The sequence below is a fragment of the Rhinopithecus roxellana genome, chromosome 6 (assembly GCF_007565055.1).
Source record: "Rhinopithecus roxellana isolate Shanxi Qingling chromosome 6, ASM756505v1, whole genome shotgun sequence".
In the NCBI taxonomy this organism is placed as follows: domain Eukaryota; kingdom Metazoa; phylum Chordata; class Mammalia; order Primates; family Cercopithecidae; genus Rhinopithecus; species Rhinopithecus roxellana.
In genome coordinates, this window is record NC_044554.1 from 65159013 (window position 1) to 65172552 (window position 13540).

The following is a 13540-nucleotide window of genomic DNA, read 5'->3' on the forward strand; positions in this document are numbered from 1 at the left end:
GAAGGGAGGAGAGGACAGGAGAGGCAGAAAGACGTAGGCAGGAAATGCATCAGCTCAAGGGCAGTGAGTGACAATCCTGCAGGAGTGGCCAGAAGGGTGTGGGCTGTGGCTGAACCCCAGGGCCCTCAAGGAATCTCCACAGGCCTCAAGGCCTCCTCCACTGACTGTCTCATCCCAAGGACCCAGGACCCCAGACTGGTGGAGCCTGGGCAAAAGTGCTGGCCCCAGTGCTGGGCTGGGCTGACCCAGTGCCTGCACTACACGACAGAGTCCAGTGCCTGTGGCTGTTAAAACTGGTTTCTCCTGTCTCTAATTTTGGCAACTAACTTACTGAAAGGACCTACTCTTGTAGGGGAGAAGGGCAGGTGGGCAAAATCTGAGGTTGCTCAGGTTTCAACACCTTGGATCCACCTTGCAAATGCCCAGGGCGCTGGAACACAGGAGAAGCCTGGCCACTGGAAGACCGAGCGCCTCCTCCAGGGGGAGGCCAGGAGTGGGGAACAGGCTGTCATGCCTGCAGGGGTTGGGGCAGGTGGTGGGGATAGTGTGGTAGGCGTGGACAAGACCTGTGAGGGGCAAAATGATACACGAGAAGACTATCTCCTGTTCATCCTAACTTGCCAAGCTTTATCAAACATGCTAAGGTCAAGAAGCCTCCTAGAGGAATTCTGGGGAAGCTGAAGGAAGAACAGCGAGGTTGCTTGCCTTGTGTGTAGGGGCTCCTGGACACATGCTGGCCAAAAGCAAATGAAGCTGGTACAGTTCCCAGCCAACACTGAGCCCAGGCCCACATCGGTTTCTGCATTCCCTGACCTCTTGTCTTCCACAAGTTTAGTAGCCAAGTGTCCTTTCCCTAAAACCAAGGATGTCTGTCCTGCTTGGACACAAGGCCTCTCTCCAGGCCTGGCAGGCCCCCAGACAGCTTGTGGTGGGCCAGTGTATCTCTTGGCACTGGGTTGCTGGGGTTGATGCAAGAACGTCGGAGATAGGCACAGAAGCAACCAGGCATGCACAGTTGCTGTCTATCCTGTGAGGTGCCCATGCTCAGACCCCAACCCACGTGGCAAAGCCCACGTTCACACCTCGCTCTCTGAGGCTGCAATCTACATGCTCACCTTTCTCCAGAGCTTATGTGAGAAGGAACCCAGCAACGAGCAGCCAGGCTCTCCTGGGCAGGCGAGCACCAACTTCACACTTAACCAGCCTGTCGTCTGCAATCGATATGCTAACTTGGGCTTGACAAGTCCCTGGGCCCAGGCAGCCGCAGAGGAAAGAAATCTCTGGCCTTGGGCACAGTGCTGCCACCGAATCCATCTTGGGTTGTAGATGGAGATAAAACTGTCGCCCATTGGGCTCTGTTCCCTTTTATTACAGCTGCCACAGCCACGGTAATTTCTCAAACAAAGGCACTTGGGGAAGGTGGGCTAGCTCCTCTCTAGCCAAACCCCATGCGGTGTCTATCCTTCTCCACAAACCTCAGCCTGGACGAAGCTGTGGAATTCGGTGTGACTCTTCTCTAACTCTGGGAGAATTACAGAGGTTGCAAGCAGAGGTTTAAGCAGGTTGTATGTACACGTGTAATCATCCTTTGATGTTTCTCTTTCACACTGACTGCCAGGAAATTATGACTTAACTGTAACATTAGGTGGGTCTATGTTTGTACAAGTATTATTTCTTTGTTCAACTCAAAGATTAAAATTTCTCTGACATTTTCTCTTAATTAAAAGATACACACATACATAGATATATACATACAGTTCAATTTTGTTATTTGTGGTAATTTTGTTCTATAAAGAGACCACTGAATTTGCAAATATTGAACCATTGCTCCTAGGGGAAATGCAGGTTTGGGTTCCTGTGAGCCTCTGGTCACAATATTTTCATCAAATCAATATATAACCTTGTTCTGTGTTTCTGTTTAAAGACACCTTGTCTAATATGTGTTGCTGGCTCATTAACATTGAACTCATGGCCAACAGGACAATGACTAATGCCTGAACGAAGCTTATCTAACACACATATCTTCTCCGTAAGGTACATCTCAGTATTTCTGCACTCAGGAACACCAGGTAACACTTCAGCTCTATGCTGGAGGCCATTTAAAACCGTGAAACCAGCAACAAAAAGCACGAAAAATGCAACAACATGATGCTAAATAGATTGTAAGAAGGACACTTGTTTATATTATCAAAGCTGAAGCAAGAAGGCAGAGTGCTGTCATCTTGTTCTACCCTGTTCCACCTAAGATGGAAATGTGCCCCGCCAGGTGACTCAATTTTTTTTGTCACTCTGTGCATGTCCACAAATGACTGCAAAAGTACCATGAGTATTGATTTTGGGGTTACAAAAATAGGTTTTGGTGAATCTGCAAATATGTAACCAGGAAATAATGAAGATTGACTGTATACTGTATAAACACAGAGTTAATTCCCACAAGTTGCCTCAAACTGGAGACTATAAGGAGACACGTCCCACAAGTTGCCTCAGACACAAGACACGTTAGGGGAGGCTCATTCCTGTAAATACACAAGAAATTTCTTCTTGTCCAACTGGCTACTGCAAGCATTCAATGAGATCCTATTGGTGGAGTGTTGTGTAATTTGCAAACTGCTATAACATAGCCACTCATCTCTTGGGCATCTTGGAGTGTTTTAGGAAGAGATCTGGACTCAATAGCTTCCACAGGAGGCCTCCTACAATGGCAGGTGACTTAGGTGACTACCACAGGCTGCTAGAAGGCTGGCAGCAGGCTTCGTATGAGAGCATGCATTGGCGTGCACACATGTGGGTGGATATGGCCTTGAAGGCACCAGAGCACGTGTGTGCATGTACACAAGCAACATTGGCGAGGGACAGATGAACGCTCTCCTCTTCATTCCCCTCTATTTAGTGCCCATGCTGAAGCTGAGACCTAGAAAGACACATGGTTCTGGGGGAGGAGGGTACCTCCCAAGAGACTACAAGAAGGTGCAGGTGGCACCACACTGAGGAAGGGGCTTGGTGGTAACTAGTTAAGAAGCAAACAGCCTAGAGGCTTGAAGGTCAGCGTGACCTTCAGATATTGACAGCCATTTCAGTCTGCCTCACTTGCAGTCCTGCTGGTCTGCCAGTATCTCTTGCTCTCTGCTCTTGATGCTGGCAGAGTGGGTGGGGATTTTGAGGTTGCTGAATACCTGGACTGCACCTTTGTCCGCTTCAATGCCACTTTCTCTGGGAAGGCTTCCCTGATCCCTGGCCTACCATGAATCACCCTCTGAATGCCTATGGGCTTATCCTCCCTTTGGCATTTATGGGGCAGTGTACAGCATGGAGGTTATGAGTGTGGACTCTGGCTCCAGACAACCTAGACCTGCATGAATTCTGGGGTGCCACTTAAGTTCTGTGTGCCTCTATTTACCGTAAAACTGGGATTGCAACAGTATCTACCTCAAGGATTCGTTATGATTAAATGAACTAATATAAATATGTTAAGCACTTAGAAAAGTGCTTGGCACATAAATGCTTCAACATGATCTTCATAAATTATTTACTTCCTGGTAGGGGCAGTTATTTCATTTCTAAATGTCTTCATTCTCCAGCTAGACTGTCAGCTCCATGGGGAATGAAGCTTGTTCCAGACTGTGAAATTTCTCCAGAGCTGAGCACACTGACTGGGCCATGAGGTGGCAGAAAAAGCATGGATTCTGGAGTCAGATATCAACTCCTAGTCCTAGCTGTGAATTTTTGGGTAAGTCACTTGACCTCTCTTAGACTGTTTCCTTAGTGGTAAAATGAGGAGGGGTCCTGTGCACTGAATGAGGTAACAAAACTGCTTCCTCTTCCCTTCAACAAATGCCAGTGATGCCAGTGATGCCCTGGTGGGATGGTTACATCCAGCAGCTGTCCTGCTTTGCTGAGCTGTGTTCACGGGACTTCTCATCAGAAACGGCCAATCCCTGCTTAAAGAGCTCCTTTATTCTTCCTGCCTCTGAAAGCTTTGGGTTTCTTACACCCGGGGAGTCCTCCCATAAAATACAGAGTGAAGGTAAGGCAAGTGGGGCTGACAGAATGAGCTCAGGTGTGTGACTGTCCCTGTACCACCTGCACAGATAGATCCCTTTCTCTTCAGTGCAGGTCTTTCCCCACAACAGGGCCAAAGCGGTGGGTGCTGCCAGCCAGCTATGCTCTGCAGGAGAGCAGCTCGACGCTGGACCTGGCCTGACTGGGGCCGGGGCAGCCAGTGGGCCCTACTGCCTCACAGTGGGACGCATCCTCTTGCTCCCAAGCGCATTAATGTGCCACTAATGAAATTGTTCTGGCTTATTTACCAAATTAATACAAACGGCACAGGCTGTTAATTTGCATGTTTCCTAATTACCGAAGAAGAGCTCCCCATGCCCGGGCAACACACACACCTCAGTGATCACCCAGCTGGGCTGTGGTCTCACCCTTCCCAGGAAGGGTGGATGAGGAAGGGGAGAAGGAGGAGAAAAGAAGAGCATGGAGCAGCCCCCAGCTCCGTGGTTGAAATCAAACAGGGAGGAAGCGGGTGGCCAGGAACTTGTTTCATTTCCTGTGGCCCCTTTCTGAGCAGTCTCAGTGCCCTGGTCCCGTCCCCACTCCAAACTGTTCCTCTTCTCCCCATTGTCTGGATTCTGTCAGCAGAAAGTACTTCAGTCAAACAGGCAGTGGGGACCAAGTCCTTCTCCTTCTCTAAGCAGTGGGGTACAATGCAGGGCTGGAGAGGCACTTGGGGTTGGCTGAGGGGTCTGGAGAAAGGAGTAAAAGTGAAAGCCAGGCAATGGATGAAGGCTTTAGAAATGTCAACATTCTCAACTTCTAGCCCTCTGCAATTAGACTTCAGATTCTGAACTCTTTCCTAAAGAAAGAAGGGTGGGGAGGGAGACAGTGAGGGTGTGCGTGCATGTGGTGAGTGTGGGGATTATTTAAAACTCAGCTTTCAAACCACAGAGGAAATTCTGACTGCCCTGGGGGGTGACTTAGCTGTGTCTATCCTTAACTCGCCTGGAGCCTGCAGCCAAGTTGGATGCCTAGTGCTTCTAAGTAGGCGCAAAGGTGAAGACCCAGGTCCCTCTCCTAAAGCCTCCTCCGGGTCATTGTGAAGTTGTGGGGAGGGTGAGGCGGGAGAAGGTGCACTGGAGGCTGGTTCTGGTAAGGCTGACTTAAATAAGGGAGCCGGGGGCACTGGGGGCAAAAGAATTAAGAAATGGAGACTAGAGAAAGACAGCAGGGGGATGCATGTTCCCCTTGATGACTCAGGGCACCCAAAGGAGAGAGTTCACACAGGGGATTTATTAGCAATGGGGGGAGGACAGGGAGACCCCACACACATAACAGCCTTTCCCTTTTTATTTTCCAGGAGGATGGAGAAGAGGTACTGTCTCCCTCAAGTACACAGGCATTACTGCGGTGCACAATGCCTGAGGCAGCACAGAAAATTACTGAGCCTCAGTCAACCTCAGAGCCCTGGGTCGTGAGGCTGCAGGTTGCCTGAAAACAGTGTGGAGGGTGCTCCTGTACCAAGGAAGGTGGACAGCCTCAGGCAGGACAGGCAGGTCCCAGGTAGAGAAGAGCCCAGCACAGGGTGCCACTGCCCTGAGGCATCTGGGAAGGAAGAGTCACTACACAAAGTGGGGTGCTGGCTGTAAGTTCCTCCAGGCAGCAGGGTGGGGGTGCTCAGGGCTACCTGTGGAAAGGTAACATCAGAGTCCCCACAGACAGGCTTTAGAGGCAGAAGTCTCCATCCTTTCCACACGCTGTCTGGCCATATTCCTGCTTTCAGTATTTCCAAAGCAACCAGCAACAAGCACAGCAAGTGGCCTGGATGGGGAGAAGGCACTGAGGAGCAGAGAAAGGCCCTGGGCTAGAACTGTGATCCAGGTGCCAACCTTGCCTCTTATGGGCTGGGCACACTGCACCTCTCTTTGGGCTTAGTTTCTCCATCTGTGAAATGAGAGTTGAACAAAGTTTCTCAGGTTCCCTCTGCTCTGCATTCTCTGAGGTCAGAGGATGGGGGCAGCAGAGCTGACAGCTGTGCCTGCAAGCCAACAGGAGAGATGAAAAGCAAGAGTTACACGGAAGAGAAGGGCAAGCAGGGAAGCCCCATTTGCTAACAATCAAGTCCTGGAGAACTTGCAGGGGGGCGGTGGGAAATGGAGAGAGGGGAACTGAATAATGACTCCGAGCACAAGATACTCCTGTCTCCTCCCAACCCACTCGTCCTAGCTGCAGCTTTTTTCAAGAATGTGAGTAGTGTTCTGGAGTAACCAGAGTGTAGCTTGGGTCCTTTCCTGCCATGCAGAGGTAGCCTTGCCCAAGGCTGGGTTTTCTGCGTGAAGGCTGTAGCATGCTGCCACAGCCAGAGCTGTGAACTTGAAGAGACACCTCACCTTAACACAGTAGCAGTTTAACACAGCCAGCTCATCACCTCCACGCCCGGTCACACACAGCCACACCAACTTCTTTCAGAGATGATGAACGTTAACAATGCAATTAATAAGGCAATGCTGTGAAAGCCGAGAGGCTGTGGCTATGCAATGCCTCCTGGGTCTCGTTACCATCCGCATCTGTGGGGAGTGGGCTGGCTAGAGGCAGGCAGCAGCATGGATTTTTCATGTGCTACTGGGGCAGTGTGGTTCTGATCCCCAGCGACACCTCTGTTCCTAATCCCTCATCACCTCCAGACCAGGTAATTCTTTCGAGCGCAGCCCACAGAGTGGATTGATTTTCTAAAGAAACCTCTTTTCTGGCGTTGGTGTGCTAGAAATGCCTGGAAATCAGGCCTGGGCTGGCACACCAGCAAGAGGGGCCAAGAGGCTCCTGGAAAGGAAAGGCCTGGGCAGTGGGTGAGCTGGCTCTAGAAGCTCAGAGTGGCTTTCTCTCCCTACTGGAATGCCTTTTCCCTACCTCAGGGATGAGGGGTGGGATGGTAGGGGTAGGGGGAGAAGGACTTGGTACCTACTGCCTGTTTGCCTTTGGTCCTGCCTGAGGCAGTGAGGCAGCAGCCACTGCCATCAGCGTCATCTGGGTCTGCTGGGAAATGCGAACCTGCTGACTCCAAGCCTTTGTGAGCGCTAACACAGTTTACAAACTGATGCAATCTGTTCCTTTGGTGCAGGCAATAAGGAAGCAGACTGTTCATCTTCCCAGGAAAACCCCGTGCTGGAGGCTGGAGGGAGATTTAACACTCTTCCCTGAGGCTGGTGCCAGGGATGTGGCTAGAATCAGTTTTGTTCTGTCCCTCGTTCTATCCCTCACCCGTCTTCCCAAAGGTCTCCCAAGCCAGAGGCAGGTTCTGGAATGCCTTCTGAGAGCAGGCATGCCTGAATGGCACAGCTCCTCCTCATGTTTCCAGTTAATGTGAAGGGCAGTCCTAGGCAAAAAACCAGGAAAGAAGGCTGCCTTCCATTCGGTGCCTCCGTTCTTTTTTTTTTTTTTCTGTTTTAAATACATTATTTTATTATTTTGTGCCCCCACCATAATCCATCTACACTTCTACAAATAGTGAACTTACTTGCTTAACTGGTTTTTTTTTTCCCCCGTGCCATGTTGGTGTGCTGCACCCATCAACTCGTCAGCACCCATCAATTCGTCATTTATATCAGGTATAACTCCCAATGCAATCCCGCCCCCCTCCCCCCTCCCCATGATAGGCCCTGGTGTGTGATGTTCCCCTTCCCGCACTGGTTTGGCCCATGGAGTCAGCTGCAGTGGCCCATGTTCTCCCAAGCCCAGTCAAAGAACCTCTATGGCTTTAGAGCTATATCCAAGCCCTAAAGGGATGGAGCTAGGGATGTGAGAAGACAGCTGGCCTCTTTTCTTGGGGAAAATCGGTATATGATCTATGGAGTAACTGCATGAGGTTATTAAATCTCTGACCTGGTCTGAAAGTAACCAAATGTTGTCCAGTCAGGTCAAGTTCACATGTCAGTTCCACTCTGCAGGTACCTGTACCTATGTTCACACGTCAGTTTCCCTCTGCAGGTACCTGTACCTACATAACTGACCTCAAGGCCTGCTGTGGGACGGTGCAGACCCCTGCCCTGTTCCCAGGCAGGAAGTAGCTGACCTGTGACCCTCCAATGGGGCCAGTTCACTCTGCTTTGTGGACCCTGATTCTCAGGCTCCTATACCTGAACCACTGTGGGTTTCCCACGGGGACTCACACTTTGCTGTTAAGAAGCATTTAGCATCCATGATTACTTCATTCCCTTCCATCCATTTTGCAGAAAAAGAAATGAACTTGGCTCCAGATCACAACCTCTTCTGCTTCCTCAGGCACCCATTTCCATCAGTTACCTATTCTGTCATCACCTTCCTGATTTCCTTTTTCACCAGCATCTAACTCTTTACCTACAAACATCTTGTCCATCTTAGCAAGCCTTGCTTTGACTCACATCCCATCAAGTCTACCTCTTTCTCTTTACCCAGAGAGTACTCTGCACATTGCCAGCCCCTTTTCACTCCTGTAGCCAATGCAGCTGGTTACCAGTCAGTACTCCAATGTCACTATTACTTCAAAGACCTGTTAATTGCCATTTAAATAATTTCTTCTCAGATTTCATCATTTTTGACCTTTTAAATATCTTTAAAAGTCAAGCACCCCCTTTCCTTTTTGAGACTTTCTTTTTTTAGGCCTCTGTGTTTCCCAGTCTTGGCTTTTTCTCCCTGCTTTCCTAGTAGCAATTGAGAATTCTTCCCCAACAACATGGCCCTTGAATGTGAATGTTCCCCAGGGGCTATTTTAAGCCGTAGACAGTCCCTGCATCCCACCACTCTCTGAATTATAGAACTCAACTTTCACCTCTAGTGCAGAGCTCACTTCAGAATTCAACTCCACCAGGCAAATCCCCAATGTTATGAGTCCCATCCTGAATCTCTCACCTTCACTATGAAAGCTGCTCTTCCACCTTCATTTCTCATCCCAGGTCTCAGCATGAGTAGCACAGGGATCACCCCTGGGCTCCATAGGTAGGTCCACACCAGTCTCCAGTACACACTGATTCTATGGATTCTTCCCCTCTTTTTTATCCTTATTGCCATGCCCAGCTTTGAGGTCCCCCACTGCTGTCCCTGTACCAGACTTGTCTCTAAGGACCCCTCCATGATACTGGAGGATGTGGTTCATCACAGGCAGTACAGCACCACGGTCAGATGCAGGCTCTGGGGCCAGACCACCTCCTTCTGGGCTTGCTCTACTACTTACTGGCTTAATCCAGAGTGGGTGTTTTTTTAACCTCTCTGGGTCTAGGTTTACCTTTTGGTCAAATGGGTATAATAATGAATGGTACCTACCTCGAAGGGCTTCAGTGAAGAGGAAGTGAACTGATTCAAGTTAAACACTTAAGGAGAGTCTGGCGAATAATAAGTGCTCAATAAATGTTGTTATTTTTTTAAAAAAAATTCCCAATCTGATCACTTCACCCTTCTGCTGAAATCCTTTCCTTGTTCTCCACTAATGTTGGAATTCCTCAGTACAGCACAGCATAAGCTCCTCAGAGCTGGGCTCTTCCTGCTCTCAAGTCCTGCCATTGTGGCCTTCATTATTTTGCTTTAGTCAGGCCACACGACTCCCAGCTCCACAGACAAGTTGCATGGTTCCAGGCTTTGGAATATGCTATTCATTTTGGCTGGAATGTTCTGTCCTATGACTTCACCTGCAAACTCCTACCCAACTTACCCCTTAGATTCTGCACAGATGTGATTTTATTCGAACCACTCCATTACTTATGTGGATAGGGCTTTTTCTCACAGCATTTTGTTCATATCACCATGATAGTATTACAATGGGTATTTATTAATGGCACCTGGTAGGCATTCAATAAATAGATGAGGAAAGGCAAAAGGTTCTAGCTTCTCTAGATGGCCAGCAGTGACGTGGGAGAAGGAAAGTCCCTGGACAGAACACTACCTTTGGGTAAATGCATGGCAGCAAACTGACTAGACAAGGCTTATTTTGAGAACTCCTCTAAGGTGAGAGGACCATCCCTCAGCTGCCCCTGCCACAACAAGTATGCTTGTGGGAGCCCAGAGGGGCAGAAACAGGCTTTAGTCAGTGAGGCCAGCAGTGATGACTCAGAGGCAGCACAGCCCCGATGCCATGAACAGAAGGGGCTGTTTTGCACTTGGCTTTGCCTGTACTGACTATAACTGGAGTGAGGATGGCCTCCTGTGTTTATCCAGGCAGGAGTGCAGGCAGCAGCCGCGTGTGCCTCCCTCCGGTCTCCCACACACCCACCACCTCCTCACCACCCATCCCTCAGCAAGGAAGGGGTGAAGAGCAGAAGTGGACATCAAAGAGCCTAGGAAGAGCTGTGAGGACAGGGCACGAGCTAACGACATTAGCAGAGGTGGGAGGTGGGGTGAGGCCACAGATGTCATGAAGCCTGGACCCCCGGAGCCCAGACCACAGTCTAGTGTGAAACCCTCCAAGCAAGGGATTAGGTGGTGCTGGTCAGGCCACAGTCACCTCAGGAAGCATCTAAGTACAAGGGCTGAGACGGCTGGAAGCTACAAGTCACCTGCTGGGTGCTGGTCTCGAGCCCTCTGGAACAAGGAAACCTTTGAGGAAAGGCAGTTGCTGTTGGGTTTGAAGGAATCCGGGTCTTAGATTGGGATGACAACCCCTAGCTCAATCCCTTCAGAATTCTCAAAACTGGGCTGTGGGCGTGGAGGCCAAAAGCTTCGAGGATAAGACAGGAGTGTCCCATGTTGGGGTGGGAACGGGATGTGGAGCACCTTCTCTTTCACCAATCTGATTTCTTGGCAAAAGGGACACAGACGCCAATCCCTCTTACAGGCCAGAAGAAGGCACCAGAGAGAAAAATCTGTTTGAACAGATAATTGAACAGAGATAATTCTATACTCTCAGCTAGGGATCAGGCAATTTACTTGTTTCATAAAACTGAATATAAGAAACGCCAAACAATTTCAATCAAACACATGCCTATCCCTCCCTGACTAATGTTTGATTAACTGCATGAGAAGCATAACTGAAAGAACCAGAGGGTGAAAGGAAGGGCCTCCCTTGCCCCTTTTCTTTCCTTTTGTCCTCATGCCTCCTTTATCATTAGGCTGGCTAAGAAGGTACCATCCCTTCTGAGGCAGTCCTATGTCCCTGTGCGCAACTCACTCCTACCTGTCCTTAAATCTACCCTGCCTCCATGTGCCAAGTAGAAAGCCTGGCACAGGCCTGCTTTTCTCACCAAGCTGTACATAGTATATGCTGAGTACAATGGCCTAGAGAGAGCAACTTTTTCTGATCCACACAAAAGCACCATTGCAGGAAGGCAGCAGCCCCGTTAACCTACACTCCAGATCGGACACAGAATAAAAAAGTCCAAGATTCTCCTCTCACCCCACTAAGGAGCTGCCTTTAGGCACAGTAGAGAGAAGATCTGGACACTGTGGGGGACTGTGCATGTTCCCAAGCTGTTTCAAACCTATTATAACCCAGCAAGGAAAGTGAAGAGGCCTTTGAGATGATGCTGAGCCCCTGAGCTTGGTCTCTGAGCTACTGCAGCGCCAGTGCTAGAGGGCTATTCTGCATTTATCCTCCTGTGTACGGGACAACTGGATTCTTGCTCGGTATGACCTGGGGGACCCAGGATTGCTCTGGCCTCTCAGTAATGCAAAGAAAAGCCTGTGAGTAAATTATAAGGTTTGAACACATACATGTGAAAAAAGGATAAATCCAGCATGTCAGAGGCTGGATCAGCCTGGTTAATGACCCTGGCCCATGCCCTCTTCTGTGTGGAGGTCAGGTTTCCTCGATGCTAAATTTTTATTGCTAATGACAATTAAAATATGGCATGGCTTACACCCTCAGAGTGGAGCTCTAATGTGCCACAGCCCTCTCAAAAGCTCCTAGTGCAGGGCTGCAGTTTGTGACCTAGAGACGTATGGGTCACAATGAGCAGTGCTGCCTCTGGCCTTCCTCATTTTGCCGTGGGCCCCAGTGGTCCTTGCCTAGTCCGGGCATCTTGACCCCACAACTTCTCTACACCGGGACCACACTCCTTCTTCCACCTTACCCATTGCCCAGGACAGGGGCTCTTGATGTTCTTTTGGGTCTTATGGGTCTTTGAGAACTCCAAAAAGTTCTCAAAGCCATGCAATGAGATCAGAGGTGAGATACGGAGAAATATTAGTGACGGGAAAGAACGAACTGTAGGATGGGTCAGCAGCATGGGTGCTGATGTGACTCTCTGCCCATCTGCTTGACAGAAGCCAGGGTCTCATTAATTTCAATTATCGTTCTCTCTCCACTTCAAACCAATGTCCCAAATACAATTCAGTGTTACAAGGTCATAGGATGCAGTGGGTAGTCCCTCAGCCCTACTATTTGCCCAGGCTGATTCTGCCCTGTTCTCAGGCATCAAGTAGCTGTCCTGTGGCCCCTCAGTGGGGCCAAGGTGGCCTCATTCTCCCTGCTCCACCTCCCAATTCTGTTGTGCTAAGCAGAATTCCACTGATACCTGTGCTGCTTTCCAGGTAGAAAGCACTCCTCCAAGGGAGGTGTGTCCTGAAATGGAGAGAGGAAATGAAGATGCTCAGTGTCTCTTGCTAATATGTCCCAGAAGTCACAATTGAACTTTTAAAGAGAATCTCTTTGACTCTGGAGAAGAACACTGACCTCTCCCTTGAATAAGAATAGCTGCCTCCTCTGATGGAGGACACCTGGATGCCGCTCTTCCCACCATGGACTTCCTGCCACAGTGCCCTTAGAAAAAGCTTTGAGACTCCTGCCACCAGCACCCCACCCCTCGGTGTAAATACCATTTAAGCAATGTGATTTCTTTGAGTGCTCTCAGGAGTTGCTCTCAACTGCCCACTGCTCCTGAGCTGCTGGCCTAGAGGCAGCAGGCAGGAAAATGCAGAGTGGGAAGGTAAGGAGTAGTGAGGAGGAAGGGAAAGGCCAAGCCTCATCCTTATTTTAAGCAGGTGCTTGTGAAGACACTGCAGAGAAGACAGGAAAAAATAAAAAAGGACTCAGAGGAGATTCTCAGCATCTTGTATCTTCTCAGAGAGAGCATATTCGATGGTGTCATGCTTCCATGTCACCAACCTCATTTCCTCTGACTCTCCTTCATGGACCATCTGTTCTGGCCCATTTGATCTGCTTGTTGTGTGAGCTGCCCAACCCATCTCCTACAGCCCTGCCAGTCTCTGATACCATGATCCTGCATCATGGCTCAAAGGCCAGACAAGCTGCAGTTCCCACATGCCAAGGAGGGAGGCAGAGCCCACTTAGAAGGAGATCTGTTCATCAACCAGTAAAGGAGTGCAAAGCCATCACCTGAATTCAGGAAGGTGTTGTCAAGGAATGCATAAAGAAAACAGTTGCAACTGCTTGCAAGCAGCAACCCACACCCACTATTTTTGTCTTCCAGGAAGCCTGCCCTGATCCACTCTTCCTAACAAGTAACTACCATCTCAGCATTCATGTTCTGTCCTATATCCACTTGCTCTTGGTAATCCATTACCTCTTGCATGTTAAGCCCTCTGAACGAGGCTATTTTCCTGTTTCTTTGAAATCCAG

The 13540-nt window shown here is 49.4% G+C and overlaps 1 protein-coding gene across 1 annotated transcript in view; it reads right to left on the minus strand.

Annotated features, from left to right (window-relative positions):
• The window catches only part of SND1 (staphylococcal nuclease and tudor domain containing 1), a 447074-nt gene that overhangs the window by 18705 nt on the left and 414829 nt on the right, over positions 1 to 13540 (minus strand). The window lies entirely within an intron of this gene.